At 41.4% G+C, this 13,988-nt stretch overlaps 1 protein-coding gene across 3 annotated transcripts in view; it reads left to right on the forward strand.

Annotated features, from left to right (window-relative positions):
• ZRANB1 (zinc finger RANBP2-type containing 1) overlaps positions 1-13,988 on the forward strand; it is a 110,519-nt gene that overhangs the window by 24,637 nt on the left and 71,894 nt on the right. The window contains exon 1 of one of the 3 annotated variants that reach the window (XM_067533420.1): positions 8,818-9,120. The exons of 1 other annotated variant lie outside the window; for it this stretch is intronic. The gene's annotated coding sequence lies outside the window, so the exon portion shown is untranslated. Of the gene's footprint in view, positions 1-8,817; positions 9,121-13,988 lie in introns of those variants that run through there. One more of the 3 variants, XM_067533418.1, reaches the window with a different exon arrangement.

Here is a 13,988-nt window from a genome sequence, read left to right on the forward strand (position 1 = left end):
CACTCAGAGATGGCTAGTGTGTAACTTCTTTTAATATCTGTTACAGCACAACTGTGATGTCTCACATCTGATGAACCATTTGAATTAGAGAACTGCCACCTCTACTTTGCAGAAGCCTGAAAAAAAAGGGTTCCGGATTTGTCAAAAGTCATAGTACTTTACATGGTGCTTAAGACACAAATTAACCCCTTTTCTTTTCTGTATGCATATGTTTGCACAAATCCTAAAACTTTGCTTCCATTATATTTCTAGACATCAGCCCTTACAGTTCTACAGATACTTGGTGTTTCCTATCAGTCTGCTCTATTTCACTTTGGTTTTCCAAGCTATTAGGGGTTCTGTGTTTCACCCCTTCTCTTTCCCATACCACTAACCATTCTACTCTTAGTTGTAGCCAGGCTCCTTTTTATAAAGGATTGAGGGTTTTTATAGCCTCACCTCCAGGCCAGAAACAGTGCTTAGAGTTTCCCTCATATATGTTTCCCCTAACATCCCCACAACTAGAGAGCGTTTTTTCTTTTTTCTTTTCTTTTCTTTTCTTTTCTTTTCTTTTCTTTTCATGGTGGTAAAGCAGACTTGTGATGGTTTTCTTCCTCTCACAACCAACTATAAATAAATGCAGATGGAGAAAAACTATTATTTCCCCATCAGGATGTTAACAGCTGCTGAGCTCTTCTTGCTTGGGAAACCTCACTAGTGAATGGTCTGTAGCTCTTTTTTTGAAGGAGTCAGAAGCTGATCTTTAAGAGGTAAAAGGGAGAGGGAATTACTCTCTCCTGAATTTTTTCTCCATAGTAATCTCTGTTCTAAGAACTATATACAGGATTTCCTCTGATGGTTCTTATTCAAGTGAACTGCCTTTGAAGTTAGTAAGTTTGTGAGACGTGCAGGCCTGATAAGTTACATGACAAGCAATCAAAGTGTTAGAATTTTCTTGTTCCTTTCAATGTTTTTATAATGCAACTTCTTTACAGACACGTTAAATTAGCAGGAACTGGAGGATTTAACAACAAGGTGGTCTCATAATTCTTTCTCCACTGCCATTGGTGTAGTGGCATATTTGGTTGATTCTTGGTGGATGGTAGTTTTGTAGTGTAGTGTTGCTTGGTGATAAAAGGAGGTGCTGCTTGATGGCTGTCCATACATGAAGGGAGTCTAGCCTCCTATGGGCTGGTTTTTCTTCTATATGACAGCTAGTTCATGGATTTTAATTTGTTCCTGACACAATTTTGATTCCAGTCAGTTGCAGATTTGTCTTACCTTTAGCAAGATGTTTCAGGCCTCCCCAGCCAGTTCACATGATTTGTATCAGCTTTTCTAATGGCAATGACTCTTATCATTGACTTTTAAAGAAATATGACCTTCCATCAGGGATGGCTTTCTCTATTGCTCTCCCTCTCTTTCCCTTCTATTTTATTTTGGCTTCTAACGTCTCTTCTTGTTGTTCTTTATCTTCTGATTCCTCTCTTTGTTTTCCTTGACTCTCTCCCATTTTTCTCTACTTTTTCCTTATCTTTCCTACTTCCCCTGTCATTTTGCTGTGACAAACCTGCTGATGCATGCATAGAGCAATTGCAATGATCCATGCTGTGCTGGCCATCTAGGATGGGAAGATAATCCCACCTCCTGGAGTCTCCAGAACCAAACTGTAGGCAGACTCTGGATTCCAGCAGCATATAGCCTGCCTGCCTGCCTATTTATGAATGTATGTTACTTCACTGTTGACAATGCAACCCAGAATCCTTTGCCAGTAGAATCTCTGTCCAGCTGAGGAAGGACTCAGGGAATCCCTGGTCATTCTGGTCTTGAAGAGCCAATGGATCAAGATGCCCTATAATTATGTAATTGTGCCATTTTCCCTTCTTTCTATTGAAGTGAAAGTATAAGAATACCAAGAATAATGTATTGTGCCTTAAAATGCTCTAAAACAGTGCTCCAGGGATTATAGCCCAGTATCCCCTTAAGCTGCATCTCTGCAGAGTTGATATTATATTAGTTTTCTAACACTTGATCTCCTTTGGTTCTTTGTTGTCTTTTTTTAAACAATATTTTTTCTCTCCTCTGCTCTGTTCCCTAGTGGGTTTTACAGGTTGCTTGGAGCAGTCAGGGAACTATATTGCTGGTTCCATGGACACACACTACTTGTGCTTTCGCAACAGATCCTGTGGTGGATGAAAAGGGAGAAAATACTTAGGCCAGAAAGCTGCTGCTAGAGCCTGTGTGTGAGCTGCTCCTACATCTGACTGCTTTCTGAGAAAAGAAGGAAAGTGACTGACTTTTCTGTCATTGCTTTCCCCACAGGAGTATACATACACTGGGGAAGTAAAGTGCACTGAAGATCGTTTAGCTTTTCACACCCTGATTGCTCCTCTGCTCTCCCTCATCCTCTATCCTGATTAATCTGATGCTCCTTGATTTGGGATTAGCTCTTATTTTTCCAGTTCAGTTGTGTTACCAAGTAACACAGGCAAGAGGGAAGGGTTTGATCATCCATGCCTGAGCCAGCAGTCAGAGGAACTTTTGAGAGCAGATGCCAGGGGAATGAGAAGGAAATGTGGTTTTAAAACTTGCTCCTGTAGGATGTTCTCCAAGAACAGTCCAAAAATACTGCCTGACCCAAGAGTAGAATCGCAAAAACAGCTCCCCCTTGAGGTCGTGAGGCTGGAGTTTATGTAGTGTTGGGAGACTAGTGTTTGGGGGGGAAGGAGATTTTTTCTCCTTTCAGCAGTTAAAGGAGAGTTCGTTAATTTTAAAGCTTGCTGATAAAGACAACAGGTCCCTGGCACAGCAACCAGGAGGGAAACCCTGCCCCATTTCCTTTCCCAACAGCTGCAAGTGAGGTGGGGTCGGTCTTCTAGCCAGGACATTGCCCCTAGACTTCACTAGCTGTCCATCAATCTCTGGTGTGTAGCTTAGATATCTGGCGAATCCTTCAAGCTCTAGCTACAATGCAGTATCTTTTTATTTCAAACGGAATGGGGAAGGAGAGGGAGGGATTTTCCCAATATTTGAAGCACAAACATATGAAAGTCATTGGTGGCAAGAGCCTTGATGACCCAAGAGAAAGGGAAGAAAGGACTTGGGGAGAGAATGGAAGGAGGAAAATGAATCAACCTGTCTTTAAATCTTTCTAAAAACTGTTTCCTTCTCAGTAGTGTCAACAACCTCATTTTCTTTGTGTTATTGTGGATATCTTTTTCTTCTCTTTCATCTAAGCATGTGAGTTTAGTTGTCAGTCTTTGTTGCAAGCAACAGCTTGGAAATTCTGAGTAAGGAGATGGTTGGAATGGAAGGAATATAGTACCCAATCAGAATAGGGAGCTTTGCATATTCGCAATTTGAATCACAACATATGGTGATTATACACATTTCTGCATTGTGATTGGTTGTGGGTGTGAATTGCCTAATTAATCACTACACTCTGGCAGACATCTAATTAATAATAATGAAGGGAATTGAGTAACTGAGAAATTTGTAGTTATGTGTCACTAACTGTACAGAATCCTTGCACTCTGGCTGAGACAATTCCATCTCAGCCTAATATCCCATATTGGTATAGAAGGAAGCAATTTAGTAACTGGTCTCTTTCCTTAATGTACCCTCAAGCTGGCACAAACTTGTTTTTAGCTGACTGAAGCCCTCAGCTGTTATGTGGAACTTGTAGCAATCATAGAAATGTAGGACCGGAAGGGACCTTAATAGGTCACCTAGTCCAATCCCCTGCACTGAGACAGGACTAAGTATTATCCAGACAATCCCTGACAGGTGTTTGTCTAACCTGTTCTTAAAACCTCCAATGATGGAGATTTCACAACCTTCCTAGGTAATTTGTTCCAGTACTTAACCACTATTACACTTAGGAAGTTTCTCCTAACGTCTAACCTAAACCTCTCTTGCTGCAATTTAAGCCTATTACTTCTTGTCCTGTCCTCAGTGGTTAAGAGAACAATTTATCACTCTTCTCCTTACAACAACCTTTTATGTACTTGAAGACTGTTATCATGTCCCCCTTCTGTTATCTCTTTTCCATGGTAAACAAACCCAATTTTTTCAATCTTTCCTCATGGGTCATATTTTCTAGACCTTTAATTATTTTTGTTGCTCTCCTCTGGACTTTCTTCAATTTGTCCACATCTTTCCTGAAGTATGTTGCCCAGAACTGTACACAGTAGTCCAGTTGAGGCCTTATCAGTGTTATGTAGAGTGGAAGAATTACTTCTCGTGTCTGGTTTACAGCACTCCTGCTAATACATCCCTGAATGATGTTTGCTTTTTTTGCAACAGTATTAAATTGTTGACTCATATTTAGTTTGTGATCCACTATAACCCTCAGATCCTTTTCTGCAGTACTCCTTTTAAGCAGTCATTTCCCATTTTGTATTTGTGCAGTTGATTATTCCTTCCTAAGCGTAGTACTTTGCATTTGTCCTTGTTGAATGTCATCCTATTTGTTTGACTATTTCTCCAATTTGTCAAGGTAATTTTGAATTCTAATCCTATCCTTCAAAGTGCTTGCAACCCCTCCTAGCTTGGTGATATCCACAGACTTTATAAGTGTATTCTCTATGCCATTATCCAAATAATTTATGGCATAGAGAGCATGCTCGACCTCTGTCCCTGGCAGCTGGGCCTGGAGCGATGGGGGGAGGCCACTGCTGCCTCCCCAGCTGGGCTCTTGCAAGCAGTCGCCATGCTGCACAGATGCAGTGACCCTGAGCAGAGTCAGCTAGTGAGACGCAGCTCCGGAAATGTGCTGGGGGGGAGGTGGAGCAAGAGAAGGATAGAGCCCCCCTTTATTATTTTGTGCCTTAACCTTTCTAATTTTGTCCATACATACTTATGTTATTTTTTTTATATTCATCCTTTGCAATTTGATCTAGTTTCCACTTTTTTGTATGACTCTTTTTTGATTTTCAGGTCATTGAAGGTCTTCTGGTTAAGCCAGGGTGGTCTTTTACCATACTTCCTATCTTTTCTACATATTGGGATAGTTTGCTCTCGTGCCTTTAATAATGGCTCTTTAAAAAACTCCCAACTTTCCTTAACTTTTTTCTCTTAGACTTGCTTCCCACGGGATCATATCTGCGAATTATCTGAGTTTGCTAAAGTCTACCTTCTGGAAGTCCCTTGTCTTTATTCTGCTGTTTCCTCTCCTACCATTCCTTAGAATCATGAACTGTATCATTTCATGGTCACATTCACCCAACTTAGCTTCCACCTTCAAATTCTCAACCAGTTCCTCCCTATTTGTCAGAAAAAAATCTAGAACAGCCTCTCCTCCAGTCGCTTTCTCCACCTTCTGCAATAAAATGTTGTCTCCAATGCATTTCAAGAACTTGTTGGATAAACTTGCTGCATTATTTTCCCAACAGATGTCTGGGTGGTTGAAGTCCTTTATCACCACCAACTCCTGTGCTTTGGATGATTTTGTTAGTTGTTTAAAAAAGCCTCATCCATCTCTTCTTCCTAGTAAGGTGGTCTATAGTAGACTCCTACCTTGACATTACCCTTTTTATCCTTACGAGACTTTCAGTGGATCTTTCTCCCACTTCTATCTCAACCTCAGTGCAAGTGCATACATGTTTGATATACAAGACAATACATCCCCCCTTTTTTCCCTTGTACCCTTCTGTACCAATATTCTAATCATGTGAATTATCCCACAAAGTCTCTGTGATGCCAGTTATGTCATAATTGTGATTATTCACTAGTATTTCTAGTTCTCCCTGTTTATTCCTCATACTTCTTGAGTATACAGATATTTAAGATGTTCATTAGATTTCCTCTCAGTGTTCCCTCTTGTCTTTTCTGTGTCCCTGCTAGGATAGCCCAAAATTCCCTCCACATTTGACCCTTCACCAGATCTCCATATTTTGGACTTACCTGTGGGCTTTTCTCGTCCCCTGTTGAACCTAGTTTAAAGCCTACCTCACTAGGTTAGCCAATCTGTATCCAAAGATACTCTTCCCCTTCCTTGATAGGTGGACCCCATCTCTGCTCAGCAATCCTTTGTGGAACATCATCCCATGGTTGAGTATTTTACAATACTCTATTGTAAAATATTTCAACGCTTTCTTCCTAAATATAGATTCCTGTGCTATTTGTTCATTTACAAGCACACTGAATCAGAACAGGAACTTGAAAGATGATAGAGGGAATGAGAAAGAAAGCTAAGTTAGATTGAGCATTGGAAGGACTGAAGGAATGGGGCATCTGAAGAGTTGAGGCACTGAGCAGAGCTGCACAGCAAATGGTCATTTCATTTTGCAGAGGATTTCAAAATTTGGTTTCATTCTGATTAGGAATGAAAACCAAACATTTCTAAATCCTTCCTGATAGGGAATTGAGACCCGGGCAGTGCCCTGACAGGCAGCCATAGAGCCATGGATCCTGGAAACCCTGGTGTCCCCAGCCCTGGACAGTCTGAATAGTCAGCTCCCATGACCCCGGAAGCCAGGGTACATAGGCTGGTAGGAAACTAGGCAGGTTTTGCTTGAGTTCCATCTATACTTTATCAGACCAACTCTGTACAACATTCCAAGTTTAATAAATCAACAAATTATGATGAAGCAACATTTTGTTGGCATTTTTCTGACCAGCTCTAGAACTGAGATCAAGTTTCAGAGGAGCTGGAAGAACAGAGAGCACAGTTGAAGAGTCAGGGAGAATTGAGGAAGGCTGAAGGAACAGAGTGAATGTTGGAGGAGGGGAGTTGACAAGTGAAGTCAATTTTTATTAGCAGAACAAAGGAAAGCTGAAGTAGAGCACCAGAAGAAATATTAGAAAAATGTGATGCAAGTTATGGGTCATGTCTTTTTTACCATGAACTCAGAAGTCTCATTGTCCTTCATTTTATCTAAAAACATGAAAGGGTCATCTGTTTCTTCTGTGTATACTGTGAAGAAACAGATGTGAGGAAAGATAATTTCCAAGATCTGAGCCTAGACTGAATTCATCTTTACAAAGCAAGCTTCCTAAAATGTCAGTCTTGTATATATGTTCTAAATTCATTATCCAGGAGCTGAACTCTGTCCTTGAGCTGTTGGAATAAAGCAAAAATTTTGGAAGGAAAATATGAAATTCTAGTAATTTATGTATAATTTATACTACATTCAATAAAAAATAGGATTTTTCTGCTCAGGTTTTAAAAAAATTAAGACTATTAGGTACAAAAGCTATTGCCAATGATCAATTCACATGTTTTGATTTTGCTTACAATTTAAAATTCTGCATCCTGTTATTGGATACAGTATAAATAATACATTGTAGAAACATCAATATTCTAAACAGTTGAAAAGATACTCACAGTATGTTATATTGTTTAAACTCTAGAACAAATGGCAGAATTCTAGTATCGGTGCTCTGCAAAGGAATGGTGGGAGATGGTGCTACCAGCTTTTGAGAAATTGGATTAGTAATGGCGTTGCCAAAAATTACAGCCACAGAAATTGGACTAGTAATAGCATTGCCAACAACACAGTTCATAAACAAGAAAGTTCCTGTGGTCTTCAGATACATGCACAATTCACTTTTGGTGGTAGTGTCTTTGATCACTATTTAAAGAAATATTTTGATAATACATTTAACCATTTCTGCTACTTTGTGTTTGGCCACATCTATTTTATTACATTAAATGTTTCCATTTTGCAGAATAACTATGTAATCTATTTTACAGAACAATAATTTTCTGTTTCTAAAGTTACTTAAATGATATAACTTGTTAATTGTCTTGCCATAAATTATCCTCTTTCCTGTGTGACAAAATTCAGTGCCTACCTTGTGTTGCTGTTTCATCTTTTCAGGGATTTGATTCTAGATTCCATGAAGTTCTTTCCAGAGACATCTAGAATTTATCTTGCAATTCTGCTAATGTAGTTCACTGAATTAAATTTTACCAGAAATCTAGGTGTGTCCATGGAAACCTGAATGATTTAGGAAATACTAGCTTCTCTCTATCTCTTTGGTGAGGGTCAAGGCTCTGAGTCCGAGCAAGAGAACGCCACTCTGGACCACTGGGAGGATCAGGCCCCTGAAGGAGGATGGACCTCATTTCTGGTCTGGAAGGAAGGAGCAGGGACTTTTTGAATCTGTAGGGAAAAGGTTGAGGGGGGTCTCTTCTTTGGTATCCTAAAGGAATGGAGAGTGTGGGGGAGACAGTGCACTGTGGGGTAGGTCCCCTGTGTGGTTCCCTGCGGGGGAGGCGTAGCAGAAGGGTGAGGGTCATGTACACCTTGTACACGGTAGATTGCAGGGCTGCTACTTGCAGGTCAGGCTGTTGTACCAGACATGGACTGGCTACAGTGCTGCCCTTCCCTCCCAGAGAGGACACTTCAATGCGCTGCCAGATCTGTTGCAGGCTCAGATAAGGTATGGTAGTCGTGGCGCCACCTAGTGGCTGGACAGTATAATATCGTTTACATTGCAGAACGGGGGTCTTCTACCTAGTCCTTGGGGGAGAGGAAGAGGGGGGGTCTTCTGTATGGCTGGTCCCCTGGAGGGGGGGGTCTCCTGGGTGGTCCCTGATGGAAGCAGGGGAGGAGCTCTGTGAATTAGTGGGGGAGGGGAGCTCCCCCCTGGCCGATGGGGGGAGGGTCTTTGGCCCCTGTCCGGAGAGAAGGCGGGGCTCTCCCTCCTGGGCTAGTGGGTGGAGGGAGAGAAGCTCTCTGGTTGTGTGTGGGGGTGGGGAGAACCCCCGCATCCTCACAATGGTGCGCCCCAGCGGCAGGGATGACATCACCAGTTCTTTCCCAAAGAGAGGCTCTTGCATTGGCTGGGTGGACGGCGCGCTTACCGCCAATGAGCGTGCGGCAAGGTTGCAGGCTGGCTGACGTGAGAGCCCTCTGCCGTATGGGGGTTTATTTTGCTTTGGGCCGCTCCAGCCGCCGCCATTAGAGGATTCGGGAGTCTGGGGTTGCAGGTTCCCCCGGCTGCGCCCGAGTGGGAGCGCCCGCGGCCGAGCGAGCCAGCCAGACCGGGAGAGACCATGTCCTGAGCGGGGAGCCGCGGCCGCAGTCAGCGGGGCAGGGGGGAGGGGGATGGTGCGGAGCGCGGGCGGCTGCTAGCACCGAGTATCTGAGGGAGGGAGCCGGCAGCAGCGGCAGCAGCAGACGGCGCTGCGGGGTAAGGCAGCCCCTCCTCCCCCCGAGTCCTGACTAGGAGCAATCCCCTTCTGGGCCGCCCACAGAGGTTTCTTTGGAAACCGCCGCCCGGGGCCCCGCTCTCTCTCTCTCGGGGCAGAAATCGCCCTGCCCTGCGGGGCACCAAGGCCGGGGGCTTCCTCCCACGCCGACTTGGAGGAGTCGAGCCCCCCCCCCCGGGGCCATCCCCACGGAGCTTCCTCTCTCCGGGTGTCCCCTTCTCGGCTCCTCCCTCCCCCATTCCTCGCGCCCCTTTAACGATCCGGGACGGTACGACGGGGGGGAGGGGAGGGGAGGTCAGTTGGCCCCTCCCCCAGCAGGGCCCTTGCTGCCCTAGCCCCACCCCTTAGTCGGTGCCCCACCGTGCGCAACCTCGGGGAGCCCCATCTCGCCGCCAGAGGCAGCGCTGTTCGGGTTCCGTGATGAGCCGGGGCTGCCTCCCACCCGGGCCCAGGCAGGGCAGCTCGTGCGTTGAGGCGGGGGGTCGCGGCCGCCTTTCCTTACGGCGCGGGGGGAGGGGATTCCTGAAACTTGTTTTCTCTCGTAACGTGGGGTCTTGGGCGGCCTGGGACAGGGTGAGAACGTTGCTTGCGTGTCCTCCCCCGGCCGCCCTGCGCCCTCCGGTCACGGCCTGGGGGAAGCCGGGCACCCGCTCAGGAGGGACGATGCAACTGCAGTTGGCTTAGTTGTTTACTGGGGTGGAAATACCTGCGACGTCCAGCAGATTTGAACTAGGTTGGGTGACCTTGTAGCCGCGGGATGACCCCAGCTGACTTGAACGGAGATGTGTGGTGCATCTTCTGCCCACAAGGCTTTTGAATTCTGCATATTAATACCTAAATCCTGTTCTCACTTTTTGGTGTGTCTCTTCTTTAACTTGTATGCTATGGTCACTTCTCCATTGGGAATCAGGAATCAGTTTGCTTCTGCAGTAACTATTCCCTGAAGGAAGGTTCCCCTGTGCACTGCTGTATACGGGGTTTATCACTCCACCCCAAAAGCACTGTATCAAACATTCCTCTGGAATCTCCCGTCTTCCATGAGTTTTCGAAGATGATCGCAATTAGCTCAGATATCTACTTTGTCAGCTCCTTGAGTATTCTAGGATGTAGTTCAAGCTATGTTCCAGTAACAAGACTCTAAACGTACAAAGCCAGGAAACTGCCCTTATTTTTGTATGGTGCCTAGCTCTCCAAATATTATACTGCAGTACGGAGATCTACAGGAGTGAGATCATAAGTCTTCTGCCTCCCACTTATTTCCCCCCCCCCTTTTTTCCCTCAACCTGTGTCTGTCTTTACCTCTGTATTACAGAATCAACTGCATGTTGTGAACTATTTGTTTGTGTTTACATGTATTATAGACCGTAGGTTATCCATAGTTAATGTTGAACAGATAGTACCAAGTTGTATAAAGCATTTGTGATGTTGATGTACAAAGATAAACCATAGACTGATAAATATTTCAGATTCTGTTCTTAATTCCTTTTAATTTATTAACTGAAATCACTCTTTACTAATAGACTGTAAGATAACCTCCTGATATTCACTTATCTGGGTCTCCTGCATGGCAGATACAGCACAACTGCTAAGACCTTTTTTACTAGCACAATGACTTTCAGAGATAACAATAAAGAATAACTTTTCTAGAATTTTTGAGAATTGCCATTGTGAAAAGTAGTGTTTCCTTTTTAGAGGTTACTTGAACAATACCTGAATCTTTAAAATGTGTATTTATCTGATATGCTAAGCAGTTAACTAGTATGCAGATGTGTATTTAGGGATACAGTAATTTGTCTAGTGACAGCATACACTAACTCTTAACTCTTTTGTGTGTGATATCAGTTCTGTGCAGACCTGTCCACTGCAGACATTAAGCTCTTCTTTTTAATAACTGTATTCAGAACCCAGAACAGTAATTCAGGAGTCGCTTCTTCCTTTCATTTATTTCTACACTTAATTTATACACTAACAGTTTTACTTTGATAATTGTTGTGAAAGAGGACATTCAAACCCATTAGTACTGGTCAGTAATCACCCAGAGAGGTTGCAGTAGAGCAACACAAGCCATCCCCAGTGTCTTTTAGCTTTGGAAGTGGGAGACCAGGAACTGAATTGGTGCCTCCTAGTTTATAGTCTAATATCTGCAGATGTTTTTAACTTACACATGTTGATGTAAAATCATTAAAGCTTTTGGGAGCTTCAACTATATAATGTAATCCTTTTAAAGAAGAGATTTGTTGAAGTGCTGGTGCATTCCTCTAAATGAAAAATCATTGTCCCCTCCATGCTTCCAGATATGCAAATACATCAGTCCCTCATTATTGGAGAATGGTCTACAATATTACATTTTAAATACCTTCATTTTATTTTTAAATAAACAGGAACACTAAATAGTTAGAAACCACTCCTTTTTTGCAATCTTCACAGGAGCATAGCCCAAAGTGGACTTTTAGAGACATTGGTTAAAAATACTTCTGGGTCAAAACAACATACTCAAATTTTATCTGAGTGTGTCTTTCAGTGCATGTTAAAACTCTTAGACAATAGTTGATCATGGAAAAGCTTACACAGCCTTAATTTAAAGTATGAGTGATTCTTAATTTGTATCTCAGATCCTTAAACAATATATAAAATATATGGAATGTGTCCTCCATCAGAGGCACTTTTAGTTATATTGTCTCTGTATGGCACATTTTAGAGTGATAGACTGGGAAGTGACTGACCCACAACTATGAAGTTGGTGAAGAGAGTGAAGTAAGTTTATATTTGTTTGTTCAAGGCTGCCCTGGCTTGTGGTATTCAGCTTGTAATTTTAGGATTCTTATTGGGAGGAAACAAGCTTGGCAACCTTTCCTACTTTCGCACTAGGAATTTGTATTGTTTGTTTACAAGTTTATACTCATTAACGTTTCGTTTTTAGTTTAAGTATTGAATTTGTAGGAATTTAGGTTTTGTTTAATATATAAAAGCTTAATGTACCCTTGATAATGCTTAAAATTCATGTGAATTTTATCAAGTATCTTAGTATGGTGACATGCCCTCCTCATGTTTAATGCCTGCTTCAAGCTCAACTTTTTTATTATTTCTACTGTCTTCATCTCCCCCATCTTGTTTTTGAACAGAGCTGAAATTACAGTGCCTATTTGTTGAACTATTTCTTCTAGTATAGCACTCTGTGATAAACCATCTTTCTTCGTACTGCATCATCATCATCCATTGATGTTAGCACAAAAATTAAACTGCTGCTAGATCTGCAGAGTAGCTAACTCATCCCCCCCAACCCCCCCAATTCTATTAATATCTTGTTCCCTAACAAATTACAAAAATACCAGCTTTTGTTCTGCTGTAGACTTCTGTAAACAAGTAGGCTGCATCTTAAGTGGAATAGTAGCAATTTAAAATGGAACTAAACTTTAGTTGTGTTTGGAGACAGCAAATAAACTAGTGCTGGAAATTAGAAGAGAACAATCCAGTAGTTCTCTAAGTCTTCATTTTAGCTTTTTAATGGGTACTACAAATAATGGAGGAATGGGAGTAAAAGTAAATGCGCATCAGTTCTGATGTTTTACACAGCTGGTGATGAGCTTACTGCATCATTTGTCAAATTGCATAGTTGGTAATATCAGTTAACAGATAATTGCCATTTTGTGGTGACATTTGAATTGAATATGTTGTACTTTTAAAAACAAAACTTTTTATCTTTTAATCACAATCCCAAACATAATTTACATTTTAGACCTTTAACTAGTAGTAATAATTTCTAATACTTCCTTTTCATCCTTTTTTTGGTCAAACTATTTGCCATTTTGATGTGTAGGGAATCCAGATATTGGAATCACTTGCTCTGTTAAATTTGAGATCTTCCTTGCTTTTGTTTTCTTGATGGAGCTTTTGTTCATGGTTTAAGAAAGAATTTGCTTTTCAGCATAGCATCCTTTTAAAATAATGGATGAAAATAATCTAAATCAGTCCTGTCATTTTTGCAGTGATTTATGCAAAATTGAATGAAATTATACTGAAGTTAAATAAAATATTCTGATGGCTAGTGATATTTTGAATGTCTTAATGGTAGCACTTTTTTCTTAAAACGATACAACAAAAAAGCATTCTGTAAAATTGCTCTTTAATTGCTTTTGTTTTATTTCTATATGTTTTAAAGGTATACAAGAGCTACATGGGAAGTCTTACAATATTTTAAATACACTGAAGTTATTTTAACTTAAGTTGAATGCGGAGGCCCTTATAATTAGAGCTGAGCCAAATCACTGATTTTTTTTTTTTTTTTGGCTTAGTGACTAAATAAAAAAAAAAAAACCCATCAAAATATTCGTTTCAGGTTAACCCAAAATGGAAATCTTTTGGTCTTTCTTACCAAAATGAAATTGAAAAAAAAACCTCATTTTGAGTCAAACAAAACTTTTTGTTCATTCCAAAACTAATTTTTGTTTTTTTAATTTGGTTTAGTTTTTGGACATGCTTTACCCTTTTCTAAATAAATCTAGCTAGATTTTGAAGTAAAACATTTTGAAATGAAATTACATTTTGAAGAGCTTTGGACATTTTTAGAATTATTTTTACTTTAGCCAATACTATTTGCTGAATTTGAGCCAAATTCATGAACAGTTTCCAACAATCTAAAACTGTGATTTTGGTGACAACTACTTGTCCAACAAATTTCTCCTAGCTCTTCTTAAAATTTCATCCATTCATATGCATCTGGGTATAGTTTTATGGGTTATAGACCACATTACTGTAAATTTCCCACATTAATTTTGTTAGATCTTACATTTCTAATGTAATTGTTAACATATAACCCAAGCATTTAACGTTAACAGGCTTTGGATCAGGC

This window comes from Emydura macquarii, unplaced genomic scaffold (genome assembly GCF_026122565.2).
Source record: "Emydura macquarii macquarii isolate MOO-44397 ecotype Brisbane River unplaced genomic scaffold, CSIRO-AGI_Emac_v2 contig_3343, whole genome shotgun sequence".
In the NCBI taxonomy this organism is placed as follows: domain Eukaryota; kingdom Metazoa; phylum Chordata; order Testudines; family Chelidae; genus Emydura; species Emydura macquarii.